Source organism: Pongo pygmaeus, chromosome 5 (assembly GCF_028885625.2).
Source record: "Pongo pygmaeus isolate AG05252 chromosome 5, NHGRI_mPonPyg2-v2.0_pri, whole genome shotgun sequence".
NCBI classification, from domain to species: Eukaryota; Metazoa; Chordata; class Mammalia; order Primates; family Hominidae; genus Pongo; species Pongo pygmaeus.
Genome location: NC_072378.2, coordinates 139,970,475 through 139,986,265, shown reverse-complemented (window position 1 = coordinate 139,986,265; position 15,791 = coordinate 139,970,475).

The following is a 15,791-nucleotide window of genomic DNA, read 5'->3' as shown; positions in this document are numbered from 1 at the left end:
TTCATCTTTTCTCTTCATCTTTATCAGCATCCTACTTTACCCTACCAGCATCTCACACCTGATATCACTTAATATCTATTAACCAGTGTACCCACTTTCATACTGGTCCTATTTAATTGGTTTTCCAATTAGAGTATCATTTTTTGAAAAGCAAATCTAATCATGTCACCATTCCTGCTTAACTCTCTTTAATGGTTTGGTGGTTTTTAAATATGCCCCAAATTATTTGATATTACTTCTTTCAAAAGTGGAGCCTAATTCTCCTCTCTTTAATAAAATGTGGAAAGGAATTAGCTACTTTTTTTTTTTTGAGATGAAGTCTCGCTCTTGTTGCCCAGGCTGGAGTGCAATGGCATGATCTCGGCTCACTGCAACCTCTGCCTCCTGGGTTCAAGTGATTCTCCTGCCTCAGCCTCCCAAGTAGCTGGGATTACAGGCATGCGCCACCACGCCTGGTTAATTTTCATATTTTTAGTAGAGATGGGGTTTCCACCATGTTGGCGAGGCTGGTCTCAAACTCCTGACCTCAGGCGATCTGCCCGACTCAGCCTCCCAAAGTGCTGGGATTACAGGTGTGAGCCACCACCTCCGGCCCTGGTTACTTATTTTTAACAAATAGATGTGATGGAAGTGCAATGTGACTTCTGAGGCTAAGTTTTTAAAAATATAGCTTTGCTGCTCTCTCTTTCTCCCCCTCTCTGTCTCTCTCTCTCTTTCTCCCTCTCTCTGTCTCTCTCTCTCTTTCTCTCTCTCTCATTACTTACTCTTGGAGAAGACAGCTACCATGGCATGGAAATTCAAGCAGCCTTATGGAGAAGGAGCTCAAGCTTCTCACCAACAGTCAAAACTAATTTTCCAACGATGTGAGCCATCTTATAAGCAGATCCTTCGCCCTAGTCAAGACTTCAGATGACTTCAGCCCTGTAAGATATCTTGTGAGCAACTTTCTGAGAGACCTAAAGCCAGAGCTGCCTGGCTAAGCTGCTCCTGGATTCCTGACCCACAGAAGCTGAGATACTAAATGTTTATAATTGTTTTAAGCCACTAAGTTTGAGGACAAATTGTTATGCAATAGTGGATAACTTCCCATTCCTCTTAGGAGAAAGAGCAAAATGCTTAACTCCCTTCTCCAGCCACATCCCATAACCTTTCCCACCCACTCTCTGCCTCCCAGACATGCAGACCTTCCTTCCATCCTTTGGACACACGATGTTCCTTTCTCCCACAGAGCTTTTGCTCATTATCTTCTGATTTTGCAATAAAGGTATTTCTTTCTATCTTCACCACATTATACCCTATATTGCCACTAAATCTCCGCAACCTTCTCACTTTTCCTGAGATATTTTTCCAGATATTAGTGAACTGGTTAAACTCATATATCATAACCTTTCTCTGCATCATGTAACTCCCCCACTCCATTTACATTAATCATGTGATAATTTCATTTCCATTTCTTCCTCTGTAGACTTCCTGAGAGTTCACTTTGCCCACCATTTGAATCCCTAGTACCTGTAATAACGACTGGCTTGGAGTTGGCAGCCAACAAAAATTTGTCGAACAGATGAATAAAATGAAGAAACGTGAGATGTACAGAGGAACCACAATCATATAAGGCAAAACTTGCCATGGAGTGAGCAGAGCTGGAAGGCTGTACAAATAGGTATCAAGACAGATTGTCAAGTTTACCATTTATGTCCACAATTCCTGTTGCCTCTGTCCTTTCACCTCTCCTTCAGAAGCAGCCTTCCTCTTTCTCCCTGCTTCCCCTTAAAAGTTTCCAAATCCCTTATCTCCATTTTCCTTGCTTGTCAGTATTCACTGGCAACAACGGGTCAAATAAAGTCATTCATACTGAGGTGCTTATTGTCGGCAGAAAGTCCAACTGTGCAGGGAAGCCCTGGAGGGAAATAGAGGTAGAGGAAATGAGCTGGTTAAGTGGGACAAAAACCCAGGACAGAAGAGAGGCCGGGGTGAGAGTGGACTAGGCTGGAGTCAAATGGAAATAAGGGGGTGGGAGGTAAAGGATAAGGGAGAGGGCAGTGGGGCTAGTTCAGACCCCTGCCCAGCAGCTCTCCTAATCCAAGGAAACCAGAAACAGACACAGCTTCCAAGCCACAGGGTGCAATCCGGAGTATCTGTTGCAAAGCTAGACTGTGAGAATGCCTGTCTGAGGTGACTGAGATAAGGAATAGGAGGCAGGGTCTGGCATTGAAAAAAAGAAGCCTGCAGGAACAGGGCAGGATAAAAGGCCTCCAAATAGTAAGTTTTAGTGGAGACTAGGCACACCTCTGGATGCCAGAAAATTAGAGGAAACAGAGAAACTCCAGATGAAGGAAGAGGGGCCCTTTTATCTAGGACTCAGTAATCTGTAGATTCACCATCTCCATGGGCTTCCTCCCCCTCTACGAGCATGGAAGGCTGTTCTCAGCACTGCATGGCCAGGGGAAGCTCTGGGGGTCTTGTCCAGATGTCCTTACTATGGTTCCACTGGGACAGCTATAGATGGTCAAGTATTTACCATCAGTTAGCGGGCTGAGGCATGGGACTGGCTCAGAGGTATATACACGTAAATGACTAAGAAACTTCTGTTTGTTTTGTTTTGTTTTGTTTTGTTTGAGACTGAGTCTCACTCTGTCGCCCAGGCTGGAGTGCAATGGTGCGATCTCAGCTCACTGCAACCTCCGCCTCCTTGGTTCAAGTGATTCTCCGCTTCAGCCTCCCGAGTAGCTGGGATTACAGGCGCCTGCCACTACATCCGGTTAATTTTTGTATTTTTAGTAGAGATGGGGTTCCACCATGTTGGTCAGGCTGGTCTAGAACTCCCAACCTCAGGTGATCCGCCCGCCTCAACCTCCCAAAGTGCCAGGATTACAGGCATGAGCCACCGCGCCTGGCCAGAAACTTCAGTTTATTGGTTGTTTTTTCACTTGAAAAATATATTTAAGTAAAATTAATAAATACTGATTATGGACTTCTGAACAAAGTAGTCAAGAAGAGCATTGCAACATGCATTAGAAACACACGTGAGTTCATAAACACTCGCTGACACTCCTAGGGGAGCAGCTCCCTTTCTTCAGCAGCTCCAAGTGTGGTTCTGCACCAAGTCACTGAGCACTTCTTCCCAACCTGAGCCAGCTAACGAGGGCCAACTTCAAACAATATTCGGTGCAAAGTTTAAGACACATGGCAAGTATATTCAAAGAATCAAATTTTTGAGATATGCACAGTGAATTCATTCCCTGCCTTTTATTTACTAAGCTATAACGCTTCTCAATGGCTTTAGTATACTTTATTTGTTTAGCAGAAATATCAGTGGCACCTCAATGACTAAAAGAAGTGGACCAAATGGATCTTCCAACCTTAGGGTTTTTCGCTTCCAGTCTTAGTGACTGAAAAAGATCAACAAACTGTGCCCTCAACCGATTGTTATTGATTGGACTGTGCAAAGATAAAAATGAAAAATTCTGAATTATTAGTTGGTTTTATAACAGCGTATCCTGTGGTGTGACCAGACATAGTCCTTTCAACCTACAGAGTAAAGAGAATATTGCCTAGTCTAGCACATCCTCTAATCTTATCACCCAGGCCTATAGATTCTAGAATAAGCCATACTCCACCCCTACCACCACCACCTCTGGCCTAATTACTCAGCTACATCCTCTGGACATGTTCCATTGGAACTCAAGGGCCTTCTAAAGAACTGCTATGAGACCATCAGGCTTGCCTTCTAAATTCCCCTCTGGGGCTCTATTAAAGTGCTGTGTGACAGAGAGGGTACTTCCCCAGCCATAAATAAGTGTTGAGTGCAACCACACTTTCTCATTCTTAATGTTGGAAAAGTAGGAGGGCAGTTGCAGTTGTCAGCCTATATGTGGCTGATGACACCTAGAGTCACTAAGAATAAAATTATAAAACTAAATTCATTTTCTATAATTTTTTTGAAGTGATGTGTTAAAACACCAACAATCTTACCTTAGGAGAATGTAAACTCCTTAAGGATGCCTTTGCAAGCTTTTTCAACAAGTCATGGTCAACTGCAATGAATCAACACAACCACCAATATCTATGAAATCTGTCACTTATCAGGTGTAACTAAGTATAAAAGTTTCAAAATATCTGTTTTTTAAGTAAATTATGTCAAATTTGGGTTATCCCATACAATGTCACTCTCATTTACTTGCATCCTTAGATGTTTCCTCAAAAGAGAAGAAGGGTATGTCATTACAGCTAGTGGGAGGGCAACCCACCAATCAACAGCTGCCAAATATCTTCCTCTCTTCCTTTACCCTCTCCAGGAACTCTTCCTCCTCTGAGAAATATGTGTTCAAACACCTTATTTGAGTATTTCCATGATGATATGTACCTTGTGACAGTGTCATCAATCACGTGCATCTCAAAAGAAAAAAAAAATAAAGTGATCTCAGACGTTAAGTCTTCTGTGAATTTTAAAGATTATCTGAAAAGAGCCGGGTGCAGTGGCTCACACGTGTAATCCCAGCACTTTGGGAGGCCAAGATGGGCAGATCACCTGAGGTCAGGAGTTCAAGATCAGCCTGACCAACATGGTGAAACCCCATCTCTATTAAAAATACAAAATTAGCCGGGCGTGGTGGCACATGCCTGTAATCCCAGCTGCTTGGGAGGCTGAGGCAGGAGAATTGCTTGAACCCAGGAGGTGGAGGTTGCAGTGAGCCAAGATTGTGCCATTGCACTCCAGCCTGGGCAACAAGAGCAAAAACTCCGTCTCAAAAAAAAAAAAAAAAAAAAAGTATCTGAAAAGAGCGGTCTGTCTTCAGCTGAGCTCCTAGAGAATCCTGAACTAATGCAGTATCACAGCAATCATTTCCCTCATGCTTTCATGGCCTGTCCCCTGCAGTGGTCATTTTACTTGATTATAACAATTTATCACATCTATCTCTTTATTAGGATACCAGCTTTGAGTCTATGGCTGTGTCTTTTTATCTTTGTGTTCAGGGTCCAGCACATTGCCTGGCACATAGTAAGAATGTGGTGCTACGTGTTGAAACTGAATGAAATGGTTAGATGAATGGATGGACAGAGGGACAGATGGATAACTCGATGGATGCTATGTAGAATAAATAGAGTGGATTAATGTCACCTAAACCACAAATGCTGCCCCCGTTATTGAATTTTAGAACTTCTGACAATGTTTTGAGAACCAAGGTTATGTTTTGACAAAACTAATTTCGTGTTTTGCAAAGCATAATTTTAGAGCCCAAATGACCACATTTGACAGGATTTTGTTAAGCAGGGCTGCATTTTATTTAGGCCAGGCCCTCACGACTGACAAGTTATATACTTTTTGTTTGTTTGAAGGTCTTTGTTTGAAGGTCTTTGCAGAAATGTATGACTGCACCAGCTATGGGTTCTTTCTGGTTTCTGCTGCCCTGTAACCTCCAACAGAATGATGCTGCTTCCAGGAGGTGCAGTGTCTTCATGGGTTTCCCAGAATCTTTTAAATGTCTTAAAAGGCAATAGATTTCTAAGGAGCACCTGAATTCCTTGAAAATGGCTTTGAACAATATGAGTTTTTTTTTTTTTTGAGACAGGATCTCACTCTGTCGCCCAGGCTGGAGTGCAGTGGCACGATCTCGGCTCACTACAAGCTCCGCCTCCCAGCTTCATGCCGTTCTCCTGCCTCAGCCTCCTGAGTAGCTGGGACTACAGGCACGTGCCACCACACCCGGCTAATTTTTTGTATTTTTAGTAGAGACGGGGTTTCACCGTGTTAGCCAGGATGGTCTTGATCTCCTGACCTCGTGATCCACCCGCCTCGGCCTCCCAAAGTGCTGGGATTACAGGAGTGAGCCACCGCGCCCGGCCATGAGTTTCTTAATTTAATATTTGTTTCTTTAAGGGTCAGGCTGGCAGCAATGTCATGGAGATATCGACGTGCTTCACTGAGAAGAAAATAGTTGTGCTTCTTTGAGGAAGGGGCTTAATTCATAAGGTAGTTCACTAAACTCAATGCAGATCCTCAAACCATATGACTTTGTAAGTTTGTCTGAGAATCAAATCATTTGTTCCAATTTAGTGTTTCTGACTTTCTGAGAATAGTATTTCCAAGAACACCCAGGAGAATGCAAAGTATGAATAATCCCATATCTGTCTCTCCTTTTTTAAATTAAAAAAATTAGATAATAAAAGACAAATTAAAATATTTGAATTTTATGATTTAACTTAAGCTTACAGATTGATTCATTTGTGGCAAATTATGACTTGAAACATTTAAAGAAATCAACCCCAACTTTAAAGAAGATGGTGCCAGGAAATAGAAGGCAGAATTTAGCTTACTCTTTGGCTTTAGCATCTTTTTCCTGTGCTATCTTTATAAAGGCTGTAAGTAGCAGCTTAGAAATGCTGGAGAGGTTTTTCATTTTTGCATTCTTTTTTTAAAAGAAGGATTTGGCCAGAAACTTAGTTATTTGCATATAGTAGGATCTTGACATATCCTGTGTTTTATCTTGTTCACATTGTAAAATGTTGCATATGAACTCTAGGATTTAAGACACATCAGCAGTTGCTGAACACTGCATTGAAAATGTATTCATTCCAAAATGAATTATCATTGTTGGTGACGTTCTCTTTTCTAAACCTTAAAAAGCTGAAAAATGGTAATACAAACCACATGTTTGCTTCATTCCACCACCATTCTTGGCAGGGCGAGAGCTGCCTGGCAACCTTGCCGTCAGCTGGGCCTGTGGTAATCAGGGCAGTATTGCCCTGTAGTTAAATCTAATGCTTTCTTTCTGAGAACCCATCAGTGGATGTTTTTTCTTCTTATCAGACTTCTTAGTAATGTTTGAAAAGGGCTTCTGTGGATGAGGAGAATATGTCCTCATAGAGGGAGCTGCTGAAATAGTGGAAAAAAAAAAAAAAAAAAAAAAGACAATGAAGTATTCTAATGACTCTGCAGAGAAAAAGTCTGCAAGAACTGCCTGCCTGTTGCTTTGGACTTCGGCCCTACAGAGGCGTGGGACCCAGCCTGACTCAGCTGGCTGGGCTCCATTTCTTTCAGAGGCCTTGGGGAGCCTCGTTCCCTATGGAAACTCCAACTGCAAGGATCCAGTGTATGGAGTTCAGGGACCAAGTTCTGAAGACTTAAAACACAAGCATGGCCTTATGTGTTTGGCCCTTGAACATTGACAATATTTTAATTCTAACATACTTAGGAGAAAAATATGTATTTGGAGCAACACCAGTAATGAAAACATCCGTTTAAGTAAGCCTAATTATAACTGAGATTACACAAATTTGTTATGATAACTGAGCCTGTAAAAACTGAAACTTCCAGGAAAGAAAGATCACCGGAGAGCAGCCATACACACAGGGACAGTCTCTAATGCGACGCAAAAGTCAATAGGAAATTGGAATTCACCAGGCAGACTTTTACTTTATAGCCAAATTGCATAAACAGGGACATTATTCAACTCTTCCTATTCCCTGCTAATTAAACAAAATGATGACATATAAAGTGCCTAGTAGAGTTGCTTCACATGATTGGCACTTAATACATATATGAGTTTGTTCCTCCCCAGTCAAGCAGATTTGCTTTGAGATCCCTCTTCCAGAGGCCCTCTTAGCCAGCCCTTAAAAACACAGCTCTGTGGGGCCTCTTTCTTCCTTCAAGCACCTTCCATTGCTTCATCCTCTTTCCTGAGACCTACAATCACTAAGAAAAAGAATCTCAAAAGGAGTTGATGAATCCAGCCAGTAGCTCCAGCTACTTAATTTGAGTAAGCCCTAAGAAAGTTAAGATCTTTCTGTGATCCTTAACCTCAGGGTCCTAGAACCCAAGACCTTAGATGAACTTTATTCTAAAACAGAGAATATTATTCCCCAAAAGGAATAAGTAAATTATTCATAGTTACATAACCAAAGGACAGCCTCATTCTAATCTTATGATTTAGAGAGCAGTGGCCCTCTAGTAAGTTAGTTAGTTATACTTTCCACAATGGTTAGAGGTGCTTTGTGAACAGACAAGAAATTATATACATGCCTGGAACTAACCGGATGCACACATTGGAGGTTGTACCATAATGAAAACATACAAACATTTTTAATTTCCATTATAATGGGTAGAAAAGAATTTGGGCTGTACTTGATGTTGTCATTCCAGCCCTTCCTCTCACAGACCCTGAAATACTTAGAAGTTCAGCTACTTAGCAAACTCGCAGGATGGTCACATTCTCTGTCTTCCCCCACCGCACTTCCCTTCAACTAACCAGTAGGAGGAATAAACCCTATCTCAATACTAGTTATAATAATTCCCTGTGTTTAAGTTTATAGATTTAACTTTCAGAGACATCATTTGCCACTCAAATAATAAATAAAATTGCTTGTATTTGCATATGTTCAAGAGTTTTATACTTGTTTTCTTGCTTGTCACTTCTGTGAAACATGCTGAGATAAATATAGATATTATTGACTTTATTCTAATGATAAGAGGACTGAGATAGAAGTGTAAAAATGTCTCAAGGAAATACATTTCAAGTAGACTGTCACCAGGTGATGGAAGGCAGCTGGATGATATGTTCCTTTTTAACTGAGATTCCTACGTGGCTATAAATGGGCCAAGGTTAATGCATTTTAAAATCTATATCCCATTATTTCAGTTACAGTGAATTTTGAACAATCTTTAAAGAGCATAAATTTGAATTTATCATAAGTACCTTTCTCAGAAATCTGTATTTATTTATCACAACTTAATCTAACCTTGGTCTTTCATCTAAAGATTTAAGCTGGTTTTGTTGTTGTTGTTGTTGTTTTGTTTTTGTTTTTGCTCTTGTTGCCCAAGCTGGAGTGCAATGGCACAATCTCAGCTCACTGCAACCTCCGCCTCCCAGGTTCAAGTGATTCTCCTGCCTCAGTCTCCCAAGTAGCTGTGATTAGCGCCACCATGCCTGGCTAATTTTTTTTTTTTTTTTTTTTTTTTGTATTTTTAGTAGTAACGGGGTTTCACCATGTTAGCCAGGCTGGTCTCAAACTCCTGACTTCAGGTGATCCACTCGCCTCGGCCTCCCAAAATGCTGGGATTACAGGCGCGAGCCACCACGCCCGGCCTAGGCTGCTTTTTTAAATCCACACTGTATCCACTGCCTTGAAGCTAGATTCCTCCTAGGCTTATCTCCAGGTGCACCTCTCTTTATCTGCATGTGGTCTCTTTTCTTTTATTAGCTTTCTAGACACAATTAAATACACAGCTTTAATTTCCTTCCTAGCTCCTGTGCATGAGCTGCAAGTGCTCTGTTCTGTCTTGAACTGTGTCTCCCAAGAAGGATGGAGCACAGATTGATCACTGCCATTTAGGGCATCCCTCTATTCTGAGAGCCCCGCCCCATTACCAAGTCTTCCCCATCCAAGAATGTTTTCTTGGCATTGTTCTTTTTTGGAATATGAGGGAAAGTTTTCCCTCCTTTTCTTAATTCCTTCCTTGATTAGCAGCTGCAAGTTAGGTATGATGACTTTTAACCACAAAACATCTCAGAAGCCTGTTGCTAGCAGTAACACAACATACAATTTTTAAACAACTCTGTCTGATACAAGCTGTTCCAGCCAAAGAGTTCCTCTGAACTCATTTCTAAAATAGGTGATATTCTTCCAGAACAAAACATTTTATGAGAGATTTTTTTCAATGGTGATTTAAATCATCACATGACCCATTTATCCTTAAAAGCTCAACTTCTTTCCGGTTGTGCAGTCAATTAAATAATGATTTCTAGCACAGCCATACTGTAAGGGTCTCCTGCTACTTCCAAGAAGCTCAAAGAACTTGTGTATTTGATATTGGAAATCATCACAGGATCCTTTTTAGGGGAAAGGCTATAGGTAGGTGTATCTGCATAGTTTTGGAGAGAAGCCAATAGATAGTTAAACATTCTTTTTCACGGATTTTAACTTTGTTAAGACTTGTAAATTTATCTTTCTAGAAGATTGTGTGTTTACCTTACATTTTCCCTATGTTAAAATCGCATTTGTCTGAAACTCAGTTACTTCTTCCTTTAGTTCCAAACCATGTAAGTAGTTAATTATTTTCCCAAGCTCCACCTGTTTACCTTCTTTATATCTTACTAGGCCCATCTCTTCTGGTTTCCTAGAGCTGAACTATACAATTATGTGACCACATGTAGCTATTTAAATTTAAATTGACCGGGGGAGGTGGCTCACGCCTGTAATCCCAACAGTTTAGGAGGTTGAGGCCAGTAGATCGCTTCAGCTCAGGAGTTCAAGACCAGCCTGGGTGACATGGTGAAATCTCATCTCTACAAAAAATACAAAAATTAGCCCAGCACAGTGGCACAGGCCTGTTGTCCTAGCTCCTTGGGAGGCAGAGGTGGGAGCATTGGAGGCTAAGGTGGGAGGATCGCTTAAGCCCAGGAGACGGAGTTTGCAGTAAGCTGAGATTGTGCCACGGCACTCCAGCCTGGGTGACACAGTGAGACTCTGACTCAAGAAAAAAAATTTTTTTAATTACAAATAAATTTGAATTAATTAAAATTAAACTAGGCCGTGCGTGGTGGCTCACGACTGTAATCCCAGCACTCTGAGAGGCCGAGGTGGGCGCATCACAAAGTCAGTAGTTCGAGACCAGCCTGGCCAACATGGTGAAACCCCATCTCTACTAAAAATACAAAATTTAGCTGGGCATGGTGGTGGGTGCCTGTAATCCCAGCTACTGGGGCGGCTGAGCCAGGAGAATGGCTTGAACCCATGGGTGGAGGTTGCAGTGAGCCAAGATCTTGCCACCACACTCCAGCCTGGGTGACCGAGCAAGACTCTGTCTCAAAAAAAAAAAAAAAAAAATTAAAATTTCAGATTTTCAGTTCACTGGTCACATTTTCAGCGCTCATAGCCATATGTAGCTAGTGACTAGTGTACTGGACAGTGCACACATAGGACATTACCATCATTGCATTGCTGTTGACTGTATGACCCATACATTTCCCGTATCTGTCTTTCCTATGGTATCACAGGGCCTTGAGTGTTAGTAAGAACACTACAATATTTGTTGAATAAATAATCTATCCAGAAAGATGTCTCACTATTCACAAGATGGGAAGATAGAGAATGGGACTTTAAAAAGAATCCCTCATTGGAAGCAAAGAACAAAAAGGTGAGAGTCTAACTAAAGTAAAATGTGGGTAAGAATAATGGACATAACACAGACACAAGCTTGTGCCTGTTCAGTAACTACAGAGAGATTAATGGTTCACAATGAGTTAGATTTCCATTCCGCATTGGAGTTTACAAAATGTTTACATCTGGCTATTTTATCAAAACTAGCAATTCAAATCACTAATCTAACCAGCTCCTGGCCAGAGGTGAAACAAAAAAATATATATATCATTGGGACTAAAGAGTTCTCCATTAATTTCTTTATTAATTCAACATTTGCTTGAGTTCAATATGCAAAAGATGAAAGAAAAGAAAGTGCGAGAGATATTATTAAGTCACCCACCACACAAAAACGTATTTATATAAATAAAGGCAGTAGATAATAAAAAAATGCATTTGGCTTAGAAGTTTGTTAAAATAATGATTCCCATAGAAACAAAACACATCCTATGATATGAGGCTCAAGGGCAGCCTTCCAAGGCCAATGTCAATCACCCCATAGGTGAGTTAGAACCTTAAGACTGTGTGTACCCCTGATTCTATGGGCAAATACATTCAAAATTCTAATTCAGGTGCCTGGCTCCTCTCACAAGAATGCCTCACCTATATATCCCTGACTGCCTTCACTCTGAATTAGTAATGGGGGTTTTGTGGCCTTGGGCCAAGAGAGCAAGAAGCCCAAGGCGGTAGAAACTGAGATAAGGGGAAGCAGGGAGCCAAGGTGAAAAGGTGGCAGGAGCTCTGGATGAGCAAAGGGTGAGGAGCAGATATAGGGCATCTAGGAGATGCAGAGGTTAAGGGACAATGGTGGGGAAAAGGGCAGTAATGGGAGAATTCCACTTGAATGCTGTCTGTCCAACTGCTGCCCAGCACTGTGATAAAACCCTTAGGCAACTTCTCCGTCTCCCAAGATAAAGAGAAGAGTCCTACTTTGACGTCAAGGCTCATGTGTCTGGCCCTCTCCTGCCTCAGCCGTCACCAAGCTGCCGTTGGCCTCTTCTCTGCTCCCCCAACCATCTTTCTGTCATTCTCTTGCCCCATCCCAACTCAGGCCTCCAAATCTGCTACTTAACCTGGAATTTTCTTCATTTCTTTCTTGAGTGATTTTGTTTCCCTTCAACCTTCACCTTTCAGCATTTATCACTTTCTCAGGAAAATCCGCCTTGAACCCTGGATTAAGTTCAATCTCTCTTATTATCTGTACTCATAGCATGTGCTTTTACCTCATTGCACTTATCAGAGCTGTGATTTTACATCTATTGATGTAATTGTTTGATTAAAGTCTATTTATCCCTCTAAGTCTAGACTGTAAACTCTAGGAGGCCTGTTCCAGGTCTATTTCTGCTCACCAGTGTGTTCTTAATGCCCTGTCTAGTGCATGGCACATAATAGATATTCACTAAATAGATGTGGAGTGAATGAATACATGAATGAAATATGATGGGGGAGGTGGTTCTCTCAGGCTCTAGATAAGGTATTTTAGGGGTTAATCCTCCCTGAGCATGGGAGACGTGATGTTCATGTGTACATCCAGCCATTCACAAATAAGGAATGACCACAAGTGAGGAAGTCCCTGTATTCATTTGAAAATTAAAATGTTTATGCAACTCAGTGTGTTTTTCCATCCTTTCTCCCCAGCTATCCTCCTTTCCTTTCATATGAGATTTATTCTAAGAGCCTTGGACTGAATTTTTGAGTGTAATTGAGAAGACAGGAGGTTCTGTCCTCCAATAGAACACATACTTCCTCTCCTTAAAACAGAAAAATACTTTAGAAAGCTAAACTGTTCACAGAACACTCGATTTAGAATTGTCAGGGAGAAAAAAAAAAAGAATCAAATCAGAAAGTAGCCTCTTTGCCTTACTTTCACGGTCCCAATTAAATAACAGTAGATCAGGAAAATAAATGTGCTTAATTATAAAGTTTGTAGGACCTTGAGGGGTTTCATGACAGGGAGCACTTGTCTTCTTAAATGGGATTTACTCTAATGGGGTTAGCCTCCTAAGAAAATACTTGTATTTGTGCTTTGTGCTTCTTACCCTAAAGGGTTAACACAGAATGTGGCAACTTGTTCAGTACCCACTTCCTAGTGTCCTGCTAAAGTAAAAAAGAATTGCCTATAAGGGCAGAAAATGTCATCATTTTTGCACTTGCCCTGACCCTAGCATCTAAAAATACAAAATGCTGGAGTTTCCATAGCAGGTGACTTTTTAAAAAACACAAAGAGGGCTAATTGTTTAAGGTCTAAATGTAGTCCATAGAAGAGAACAGAAATAGAGAGGTGTCTCTCTAAATGACCTAGCTTGTATAAAACCAGGCATACAATTCATTTAAAGGACTTTTTGTCTCGGCATTTTTCCTCTAGATTTAAATAGAAGCATTTCTTTTTCAGCACAATGGATAATAGTGTCATCTTGGCTACCTTCTGTCTGTAAGTGGGGTTAATTTTAGCCTGATCCTCATGTTGAGCACACGGAAGAGTTTATATTACTCATCAACCTTTGCTAGAAGCCTAAGATAGCCTTTAAATCTCGAGAAAGTAGCTCCTGTTTGAAGAGATTCTCCTGCCACATGCTGAAGTCAGAGGGGGTAGCTGTGAACCTAGAAAAGGCTGCACCTGTTATTGTATATACCATTGCTGCTAACTTTGGCCTTTCCTTTCAATTTAAATTTTTTTACCTTTGATATATACTCTATTTCTTAGTTTAAATACACATTTCAAAACACTTCCTTTGGGTAATTGAAGTGAAATTGATCATTCTTCAAATGTAACTTTTTAATTGACTTCCTCCTTCCTGACTAGGAAATTAACTTTCAGTCCTCCCTTATTTGATCTGTTAAACAGGGTATGTAACACCCTCCAGACAGCAAGATTTAATGAGATCCTAAATGCCGAAGACTTCACCTGATAGAGGCTCAACATTCCCACCTAACTTTTAAAGATACAACAATCAAACTTACAACTGAATTCTAGCTGCAAAACATATTGATTGACATAATTGTCCAGAATATATTGAAACAGTCAGCTATTGTCTTGCTCCTCTCCGCCAGTTGCAAAGCACTCTTTAAAAATCAATTGCCTTCTCCCTGTGCAGAATTGCCAGAAGTGGATATCTGATGCCTGAACTGTAAGCATATTTATTCATTTTCCGTCTCATTTCTGTTGTTTATAATGATTTAAATGAAAATTGAAATCTAATGTTTGAACTGAAAGGGACCAATAACATCTGAGAACAACTATGCTCAAAGATTTCACAGCCCTTTCCTTACAAGAGGTTGTTGTTTTTCATGCTGGTTGTTTGCCAAACTGCCACCTGGACAACCAGGTTGGTGACCAAACAGGTGATAATGCTCTCACAGTTTCACAGAAAACGCACCCAGAACTAACATTGCCACACTGCAGTTCCTTGACTTTAAGTGCTTTATAGATTTTTCTGTTGTTCATGTGGTTATAGTCCAACACTATGAAAAACAAGCTCTAGAATCCCAGATCTCAGTCTACAAAGGTAGGTTTTACTTCTCAGAAGGAAACAGATCTCCAAATCCCAGAATGTAGTACAGTTGTGACCTTCGGGGAATTCTACTGCCTTCAACAGCTTATTTTCCTAGGAAGGAAACTTCTAGATTTTCTTTGGAGATACTCCTCACCATGGGGAAAATTTTCTGACTCTGACCCCCTAAATGCTTCCATAAAGTAGTCTCAATCAATGACATAAATATATTTGGTGACACTGTACACACATACCCAGTGTGCACATATACTCTGACCTCCACCGAAGATGGAATTTTTCATGGAAATAAGATTTTTCTTAGCGATTGATTTTCCTGGAATGAATTTAATTAATTAGCATTCTCTTCCTCCAATGTTTGCTTCATTTGCTTTTCTTTCTCTTGCCAGCATTCTGTCCTATTACCTGTGTTAAAGACACCGAGATTTACACCCCTGACTTTTTTCTCCATATTTTATCATAATTTCATTATTGTTTTCATTTTCCATATCATATATTCTGTTTGGTTTTTAAATAGATCTTTTAATATCTTGGAAATAAAGGGTCAGATGGGCAATAGAAACAGGAAGAAATAGAGCCTTGTCATGTTTGTAAAAAGAAAATATGAAGCCAGATGAAAATTGCAAGATCTGTTACTTTATTACATCCGTATTTTTCCCCTGACTGAGTGTAATACTTTAAACTTTTTTCCTCCCTGGTTCTCATAGAACTGACACATTGCAGGTGCCACAGTTTAGATTTAACAATGAAAAAAAAGTCCATCTCTTTTCTAGTTCAGCAGGGAAGACATCACAAAAGATAGAGTTATCATGAGCTAATTACAGTCCTTGAAAATTACCTTTGTGCTTAGCAAATATGCATTTTTTTTCTTTGCTGGTGATGAAGAAGTTGGCAGTTTAAATAAAAAACACTATTTAAAGTAACAGAGTACAGTTACATAACCTTTTCACATAAATCACACAATAACTCTTTGTGCTTTGAAAAAAAAAAAAAAGAACCGCAGTGCTTGTTAAGAAGATTTATTTATATAATAATCTATGCAAAGGATTTTTTTTCTCTTTTTATAAAAGCGGGATGTTCTTTTTTTTAAACCTCTGGAAGTTGCAGAATAGAGGGCAGGAATACCCTCCAGTCACCACTTTTAGT